Here is a 10,650-nt window from a genome sequence, read left to right as displayed (position 1 = left end):
GAAATTCTGAATAGTTCTGAATAATTCTGCTAAATTCTGCGATATTATTGCGAAATTCTGCAATATTATTCCGTACAGTTTTGTAAAGTATTTATGCGAACATAATGCTTATGTGATGATTATGTTATGAAATGTGTATGCGATGTTTATGCCTTGAAATGCTAATGCAATGCTTTTATGATGCGAGTATGATGCTTGTATGATGAGAATGCTTATCTATTGCAATGTATAGTTAAGGTTTGTGTTACTTAGCTCATTTTGCCGTCTAAAATTGATGTAGCTTTAAATTGCTTCCATTATTCATTTCTCTGCCTTTTTCTTTAGTGTATGCATTCTTCTTCGTGTACTTATAGTTCTTCACAAGTTCTTACTTGTGTTTCATCTTTCCTTTTTCCTGCACTATTAGTATCTCATAACAGTATGATCATAATATCAAGTCTGCGGCATTTTCACTGCCTCAGTTTCATTTCCATGTACATATTTGCAAGCTTGTTTTCTTACATATAATCATTCTCGCAAGCTTACTTGCTTACTCATTTTCTTATGTGGTCTTATTTTGTCTTCCTAGCTAAAGGTCTTATTTTTCCACCTCTTGTCATTGCGACAAAATCGCAAGACGTCTTTGCACTTTCATGCAAAAACCCATTGATCTTGCCTTAACTTTTTCTTTTGTATTATTGCCTCTTCAGGATTGTTGCGACAATATGACAGGCCTAAATATTCTTGCGAAAATAAATCCCCATGACATTGCCGTCTTGTGACGAAATCGCAGGACGTCTTCACACTTTCATGTAATGACCCATTGATCTCGTCTTATCTTTTTCTCTAGTATTATTGCCTCTTCAGGATTGTTGCACAAATATGACAATCCTTAATACCCTTGCGAATAAAAAACCTCATGACATTTTCGTCTTAAGACACTTATCAGATCCCTAATAGAGGGTGCCGCCCTTATCTCCCCCTGGTTGCCCCTGCAAGGAGGCGTACTTTTACCATACAAGGTTAGCTCCTCTCTTTTTCATTATCCCCCTCTCTCTATCTCTCTTGCCTTTCTCTTTATATAGGTGTTTACATATTGGATGAAAGCTAATGTACATCTAACATTTCCCCTAATTTCGGATCTGGTGCTACATTCTCTCAGGCTCTTATTACAATTTCGCAGGCTCTGCTACATTCTCGCAAACTCTCTTTATAATTTCGCAAACTCTTACTGTTGTGCGATATTTGGATCCTACAATTTCATTTGATATATACTTGCTTATTTTTTTTGCTACTTCTTGTAGCTTTTATACATTCTTCTCTTTTTACAAAAAATAAATAAATATTTGAATTAACTTGTTAGACATGATAAACCAATGATATACTTGGATAGGTGATTGAAAAGAAACTTCATACATTATATGTTTAGCGCAACCCCTTGAAACTTTTATGATATCTTTGATTTATTTATATTCATGTGTTTTTAATACAGGATGTTAATGCAAGTAATAAGTATAATAAGATAGCATTTGTATGTTATTGAATTCTCCCATGATTTCTCGCCTCTAGTAGTAGTTCAGGATTCTCGTCTCTGCCCACTCTTCATGAGATTATATCAAGGACTTCAAAGTTTAAACTCATGGAAAACATCAAGACTTTCCGAATCATTAGCGTCTACAATTATTCAACATAATTGTGATTAATAATAATTACCAAAAAGTTAATTGAAAAATGAAAACATATAGTTTAATGGGAATTTTGATAAAGTACCCCCGTTTTTTTATATCCATAAAATTAATGCCCCCGTTTTTTTCAAATTTGTTAAAATTCCCTTAAAGTTAGTTTTTCCATCTGGACCCACAAAAGTGGTCAACTCTCGTTTACTAGGTCTAAAAAATGATGGAAATTACTTAATTACCCTACCATGTATAACACAAAATCCCTAATACTAGTCGTGCCTCCCTTCATTCTTTTTCTTCATTCTACTCGTTCTTCTTTACTGTCTCTTTTTATTTCGTCATCTTCTTCGAATCTCATACAACAACAACTCGTTTTTCAGAGTTAGGATTTGATTTTGGTTTGTAGATAAAGATGATAAATTGATGGTGTAACTGTTGGTTTGAATTTATCGTTGCACATCAACATGATAAATTTTAGTTTTGTTTTTGTTAACATAGATGTTTGATGATTAATGGATCAAATTGGTACGGTTGCTTTTGAAGTTTTGTCAATTTGAGATGATGGGTTTGTTTTATTTCTTCTTATATGTGATTGTATGAACCCGAATTGATAAAATAGGGATTGTGAATGTTAATATGAGGATTAGGGTTCTTAGAAATTAGGGGTTCTATCTTATATCAATCTGTTTTGATAATTCATGTCTAATGATTCTTCGGTTTAATTGAAGTTTGAATCCCAAATTTCTTAAAACAAGTTCTTCATTAGATTTAGGGTTCTAAGGATTTGGGGAAGAACATGAGTGAGGTCAATTGGGTAAGTGACAGAGTTTTTGTTGGGATTTTTAGTTATATTTTGAATTAGGATTTTAGTTTTGGGTTTGTAAATACTGTATTTTCTGGGTTTCTGGATGTGGCGTTTTGATCCATCATTTCTTCCATGAGCGTGAAACTGATGAATATGAAGTTGAATCCGAGTCATTAGCCGAGTCAAAGCGCCAACACTCATAAGATCGGACCAACTCTAATGAGGGGTTCATCGGACCTTTTGCATATGCCACCTAAGCATTAACGTCCTGTAACAACGGTTTACCGTTTTTTGAATAAAATGGTCAAGGCAAGGGCACTTTAACAAATTTCTAAAAAACAGAGGCATTTTTTTAGTGTAAAGTGAAATGTAGGGGTACTTTATCAAAAAACCCTTTTAGTTTAATAATACCAACCAACTAACTGAACATAGATAATCAAACAATTAAGATTAATAATATTTACTAAATAATTAATTGAAAATGACTTGTCTAGAATTATTTTTTGGCTAGATCTTTTTGTTGTGTATTATTTTCTTTGTTATCCCTGTCTAGAAATCCTGGATTTGCCACCGCCGGTAATGGTTAACTTGGTTTGATATAGGTTATATTAGTGGAGCTAGTTACCTTCCATATACCCATTCTTGCAGAAACTCTGAAGTACAACATGTTTTTACCCTGTAGTTTGAAGTTTGATCATAGGTCGTAATGTCATATAATCCAACATTATTTTGTACATTGAAATTCTTGTTGAGACAATAGTTTGGTGATCTTTATTTTGAAATCCCCCCTTTTAACGCTGAGAATGTGCGTGGAAGTTTCTCATTGCAATACCAAACATGGTTATTCAAAACAAAAAAGATGTATATATATTTGTTGTGAAAAAGAGAAAAAGTTGAAAACAAATAATAAAGTCTAAGTAGAAAACATTTATTGGGAGTTGGGAGTTCATATGAAAAAAGATATTGGAGAAAAATACAGTATTGCTAAAAAGAAGGATTACATTGAGTAGCTGAAAAATCAGGGAAATTTCTCCACCATTCTCATGAGGTTCTAGACCTCTTACTAAACTTAGCTGCTTGATCAGCTAGAATAATATGGTTTCTTCTTAAGAATTCAAATTGAAAACTAAAAATAAAAGTTTTACAGTCATCTATGACTGATTTATTGTACCAGTCACTGATTTAGCATCACTAACAAATCATACTTTCTCCAATATCTTTTCCTTTGCCCACATTACTGCTTCTCATAGAGCAAGACTTTCTGCTTCCTCAACATTCATTACTGTCCCTGCTATGAGTTTGCATCCAATGAAATTTTCTGTAATATTAGTCATAACCAAACCAATTCCAGATGAGTTAGTATCCTTGTCAAAAGCAGCATCACTAAAAACAATAACACAATCTTCTGGCAAAGACCTAGTAACAGTAGAGATATTTTTTCTTTAACCGATTCAGAAATATTGACTACATGAGAAACATCATTACTCAAATATGTCTCAGTATCATTGACTAGTTTGAGAGCTAATCTAGCTGTAGAATGATGATTCAAAGATTTTCCCTGAAAGATATATGGGCATCTGTCTTTCCATATGCTCCAGGAAATTGAAAAGATAACACCAGCCTTGTCTTTCAAAGTGTTATTAGAAGACCACTTGATAACCCATTCTTGAATTCTAATGGGAGAACCACTATCTTGCTCAATTAAATCTGCATAAGGGGTTAGAGACCAAACTGACTTAGCAAACAAACAGTGAAGGATAATGTGTTCAGGAGTTTCTATTTGGCCAGAATTACACATGCTGCAAAAAGAATTATGGCTATCATTGTACCTAGCAAAAGCAAATTTAGCAGGAAGAATTCTTTCATGACACTTCCAGATAAATAAATAACCTTTAGGAAGAATGAAGAGCCTCCATAAAGTCTTATAGAAAGGATTACTACTCTGATTATTGCTCATGTAATTAATCTCACCAGAAATGACTTTGTATGCAGACTTAACAGATAACTGATCATTTTTGGAGTGTGGACGGATAAATCTATCATCCCCTGAAAGTGGTATCCTAGATTCAAGGATGTTCTTAGCATTCTGAGGAGTGCAAAGGCACTAACTAGGTCAAGAATCCAAATTTTAGTGTCCTCATCAATAAATGCAGATAAGGTAAGACTAGGATTAGGATTTGCTACAAATATGGAAGCACAAAGGTTAGGAATCCACCTATCCACAAAAGCAAAATACTCTTACCATTCTTAACTTCCCAGACATAATTTTGTGCAATTAAATCAAGACCACGTCATATATTCCTCCAAGCCCAAGAACAATCAGCCTTCTTGGGATAATTGAGTGGATGATAATTTTTAAAGTACTTACATCTCACCCACAAAGCATTCAGATTATGAGTCAAGTTCCAAGCAGTTTTAGATAAGAGAGACAAATTAACATGTTTGAGGTTTCTAAAACCTAAAACCCCTTGATATTTATGTGTGCAAATCCTTGGCCAAGCTCTGAAATATATACCCCCAGCTCTAGACTTATCCCACCAGAATTCCCTTGGAGAAGATTCCATACTATTAATGATGTTATCTGATATAGTAAAAGTGTTCATGGGATAAATATGAGAAGATTTTAACAAATTTTGGACCATAACAGACCTACCTGCCTGATTACAATGCTTACCTTTCCACTTAGCAACTTTCTTGTCAAATTGATCATTAAGATAATTAAAAGAATCAGATCTAGACCTAATAATGAAGAGGGGAATGACTAAGTATCTCTCATTTAAAGCTACTTTCTTAACTTTAAGATCATTGATAAGGGAAACAGCCTGGTCAGGATGAACATTATTACTAAAGAAACAACCATATTTTTGAAGATTTATTACTTGGCCAGAGGCCATGCTAAAATCTTTGATCAATCCCAATAAATTATCAGCTTCAGTATGAGAAGCTTTTGCAAAGATGAGGCAATCATCTGCAAAAAGCAGATGACTGATACTAGGAGCATCTTTATAGAACTTGAGGCCATGAACTCAGCATGAATGAGATACCTATATAAATATTCCATACAAATGATAAACATATATGGAGACAAGGGATCACCTTGTCTCAGACCCCGTGTTGGTCTATAAGATTTTCATGGGGAACCATTTAACATGATGGATATGATCGTGGTACTAATACATTGGTGTATTAAGTCACACCAATGCTCTGAGAAACCAAAAGATTTAAGAATGTCTCTAAGGAAAACCCATTCAACTCTATCAAAGATCTTAGACATGTCGAGTTTAAGGCCCATGACACCCCATTTATCGTTTTTCCTTTTCCCTTTCATTGTATGAACCAGTTCATGAACAATAATAACATTATCTTGGATATGCATGTTAGAGACATAAGCATCCTGTAAAGGGCTTGTCATTTTGCTCAATAGAGGTTTCATTCTATTTACAATAATCTTAGAGATGACTTTGTAATTAGAATTACATAAAGAAACTGGTATGAATTCAGAAGGGCTAGACGAGTTATCAGTTTTTGAGATTAAAGATATGAAAGTATGATTCATCTCTTTTAAAAGATGTTTTGATTCGAAGAAACTACTAACAGTTTTCCATAAAGCATTAATTAAGAGATCAATATTTTCTTTATAGAACGCAGGCGGAAAACCACCAAACCCTGGGGCAGTCCAGGGGGTCATTTGGTTTATGATATCAACAATTTCCTTCTTATTAACAGGTCTAAGCAAGTTTAAATTATCAATATCAGAAATACATGGTTCAATGCAATTAAGAAGTTCAGCATTTGTATAAGGATTAAAGGTAGTCCCTATAGAACTGAAATGGGCTTACCAAAAGGGTTTCAAGATCAGATCTCTCATTAACCCACTGCCCATTAATCCAATTTAAGAGCACTTATGTGATTAAAGTGGTTTCTCCTGTTGGCATACTTATGATAATAACCAGTATTTCTATCAAAAGATCTAAAGAACTCTTGTCTAGATTTTTGAGTATAAAAGTCTTATTGTACTTTTTGCCAAGGTTCTAGATCAAACTCTAGTTGTTTAATCAATTCCACATTCTCAGAGGAATGAGGAAGATTAGTTAGATCATTGAGTTGATTATTAAGAGTTCTAACTTTATGGTCTATATTACCAAAATGTTGAATATTCCAAAGTTTAAGATCATGTTTACAAACCTAAGTCTGTTTGTGAGTTGATATGAAGATGAACCCCTAAAATCTTTAGAGTAGGCATAAGAAATAACTCGCTAATATATGGGTCACTACTCCAGCATTTTAAGTATTTATAAGGCTTACTACCTTGGTAGGACATGGGGTTAGTCTCCAAGTTAATTGTTATATGGTCACTGCCTATAGTGTCAATATGGTGAACTTTTGTAGAACCACATTAATTTAGCCAGTAACCATTACCTAGAGCCCTATATAATCTAGCATAGATAAAATCATTACTAGACTTCTTATTATTCCAAGAGAATTTATTACCAATATATCCTAAATCATAAGGGTCGGCACCATCTATAATTGACTGAATTTCAGGATACTCGGTAGTTGTAGGACATGTAAAAGTAAATCTTTCATGAGCATGCATAGTGATATTGAGGTCACCTATGATTACTCATGGAAGATTGGCTCTAGAGCCAATTTCTTCAATGTATTTCCATTGTTCCATTTTCTCACATGGTATACAATACCACAGAGAAAAGTAACTAGAAATTCAGGCTTACTTGGGTCATCATAAATCAAAACATTAATCATTTTATCAGTATTTTGAACTATTTGACATTGAAAACTAGATTTCCATAGGAGAGGAATACCACCAAAAAGCCCATTAGAAAGAAAAACCCAAGAATTAGGATAATTGAATCTTCTAAAATATTAATTCATTTTAGAAGAGTCATTTTAGTTTCACACATGAATATCATGTCAGGATTTTGGCCTCCGATAAAATTCCATAGTGAGTTTCTGGTGGTAGGGTTACCGAAACCCTGACAGTTCCATGACAGAATTCTCATTGAGAAGAAATGAGAACAAGCTAATAAAAGCTTTATTTTCCCACCAGAAATGTATTTATAACAGTAATGCAGTAAACAACAAGAAGACAGATGCTTATCAATACAAGGACAGGCACAATTCAAACAATCAACAATAACAGATGAAGTAGGATTCAAATAGCCAACGGTAATAGTAGATGCAGGATTAGGGCTAAACTGAGAGTAATGAAATCGAGACTCAAATAACAGATTGGTGAAAATAAATAGCCGTAAATGAGATAGGATAATTATAATACAAATTAAAATGATCTATATAAAATAACCCTAGAATTTTCAATTTCATAAAAATTAACCCACGAATTACTAATCAAGTAGGGAAAATAACGAAAATTAATGTTATTGAAAATAATTGGGTGATGAAAATTTGAGAAGGGAACCTGATTTGCAGCACTTGCGATTGATTCAGTAGCAGGAGGATAATATGCCCCACTAATTGGTTCCCTGACTCAATTCTCAACATCTTCATGTTCGAATCCTCACCTCCTTGGCTGAAATCTTCCATCGCTACTTGACCACCTCCACCGTTGACAATTGCTTGATAGATTTCTCAAAGGTTAGGGTTTGGGTTATGCTATTTCATATCAAGGAGAACATAATTTTCTACTGATCTATAGACTCCACTTCTTTTATATTTTCTCGGGTCAAGTTTATCATCAATTGCAGGCCCATTGGTTCCTTCAGTTTCAAGCTTACTATTAAGAAAGTTTTCAACCAAGTGAGCGTGCTTTGTATATAAGCTTCAAATGCAGGTTCCTTCATACCAAAAATAAATATATGCCATGTTCTCTCTTCACACAAAGCATCATTGATGAAAAAGCAGGGGTCTAACAACCACACTCAATATTTTCGCTTAGCAATCTGTATGTACTAACTCCAATATACTTTCAAGAGAATCAACTAGACTGTCAGACTCAATCTTAAGAAAAGTATATCAAAGAGTTATATCTCTATTTCTCAATTCAATCTGCAATCAAACAAATAGGAATTTGATTGCCCGATTGAATATAAGAAATAACTTTGACGGTATCAAAAACCAATATCCAAGTGTCAATCAATTTAATCAACAACTAAAGGCTGGATTCTAAATTGATTGAACTTACGCACAACTTGTGATATTTTAATTATATAAACAAATATAATGTGAAAAATAAATAACATAGACACCAGAAGTTTTGTTAACGAGGAAACTGTAAATGCAGAAAAACCCCGGGAGCTAGTCCAGATTTGAAAATCACACTGTATTAAGCCGCTACAGAAACTAGCCTACTCAAGTTAACTTCGTACTGGAATGTAGTTGATCCCTAACCAATCTCACATTGATTAAGGTATAGTCGCGGTCCTTACACCTCTAGAACCATGCCGGATTCTGCGCACTTGATTCCCTTAGCTGAACTCACCCACAACTAAGAGTTGCTACGACCCAAAGTCGAAGACTTGATAAACCAATCTGTCTCACACAGAAAAGTCTATTGAATAGATAAATCTGTCTCCCAGAGATAAACCTATGAGTTTTGTTCCGTCTTTTGAAAAATCAAGGTGAACATGAACCAAATGATATACCGGATTTATATTCCCGAAGAACAGCCTAGAAATATCAATCACCTCACAATAATCTTAATCATATGGTAGCAAACCAAGATATTATGGAATCACAAACGATGAGACGAAGATGTTTGTGACTACTTTTTATCTTGCCTATAGGAGATTAAATCTCGAGCAAATATTCTTAGAGAAGATAGTACTCAATCACGATAGAAAACAACAAGACCATACTACGCAACTACACAGAAAATAGTTGGGTCTGACTCCACAATCCCAATGAAGTCTTCAAGCCATTAACCTACAGGGTTTCGTGAAAAACCTAAGGTTAAAGGAGAATCGACTCTAGTCGCAACTAGTGTTACACAAAAGGTGTGGGGTTTAGGTTTCCCAGTTTCTAGAGTTCTCCCTTATATAGTCTTCAAATCAGGGTTTGTAATCAATGGTACCTTGGTAATAAAGCATTAAATATTCACTGTTAGATGAAAACCTGATTAGACTCAAGATAATATCTTTCAACTGTTAGATCGAACTTAGCTTGTTACACAGAAATGAAAAGTGGCTTCATTTAGATATGAGTAACCGTACCTAAACGTGTACACCTTTGTTGTCTCAACAATAGTTAACCGAAGTTAGCCATATGAACACTTTCATATCAACCATATTCATCTTAACCATAACTAGTTCACATGACTCAAATGAAACTAGTTCTAGAGTTGGTCAATTGTTTATATTCTCATAGAAGTATACAAGACACAATTGAAGCAAAATTGATTTTGATTCACTCGAATCAATTCATGAACATTATAGCCACGGTTTTCAAAAGATTGCATTCCTTAATATATAAATGTATAGTTCATGAACAAACCGGTCAAAAGATTGAATTCCTTAATATATAAAAGAACATAACCTACTCAAGTATGCAAACGGGTACGCATACCCTAGTAGACGGACTTAGTTTGGGTTTGCCAGTATGCGAAAGGTACGCATACCTTCCAAACTCAGTAGAAATTCCCGGACCTGAACCTCACGCCAGTACGCGTACCGCTATGCGTACAAGGTTCCCGGAGTTTCACTAAACCAACCAGTGCGCATACGGGTATGCATACTATGGTTCCCGGACTTGGATTACATATATGCAAGTACTCATACTATGCTTTATCCAATCATGTTTAAGTGTTATAAACTCCATTTCAATCGTTGAAACATTCTCGGAGGACGAAAATAGTTGTCTCACACAAACTATTAACTTCAAAGCAATTTTCAAGTGATCGAATGATCAATACGAAACATTCCGAGTCTACATCAAATGACTGTCTCACACAAATCATGTAAGATCTTACAAGGCAATTTTCACATGATCATCTTTTGACTTTTGTCAAGAATATAAAATGAACTTGGTTAAAGCGAAAGCTTACCAACACATATCTATACGACTTTTGTCTCAAATAGGAGATAGAGTAGATAGACTTTTGAGTGATAGATGAGTTCAAGTCTCCACATACCTTTTGTTGATGAAGTTCCACAAGCTCCCCTTAGTAGTTTTTCGTCTTCAATCGATGAACGTCGTGAAGTCTAATGCTCAACT

The 10,650-nt window shown here is 34.3% G+C and overlaps 1 long non-coding RNA gene across 1 annotated transcript; it reads right to left on the bottom strand.

The window, feature by feature from the left end:
* Window positions 1–3,412: 3,412 nt before the first annotated feature.
* On the bottom strand, window positions 3,413–8,166 carry LOC113313301. The gene is made up of 2 exons (XR_003341782.1): window positions 7,901–8,166; window positions 3,413–3,781 (listed from the first exon to the last, which is right to left on the bottom strand). It is a non-coding gene; the product is annotated as an uncharacterized LOC113313301 (long non-coding RNA).
* Between the last annotated feature and the right edge of the window lie 2,484 nt (window positions 8,167–10,650).

The sequence above is a fragment of the Papaver somniferum genome, chromosome 9 (assembly GCF_003573695.1).
Source record: "Papaver somniferum cultivar HN1 chromosome 9, ASM357369v1, whole genome shotgun sequence".
NCBI lineage: Eukaryota > Viridiplantae > Streptophyta > Magnoliopsida > Ranunculales > Papaveraceae > Papaver > Papaver somniferum.
This window is presented reverse-complemented; position numbering and strand designations above follow the sequence as displayed.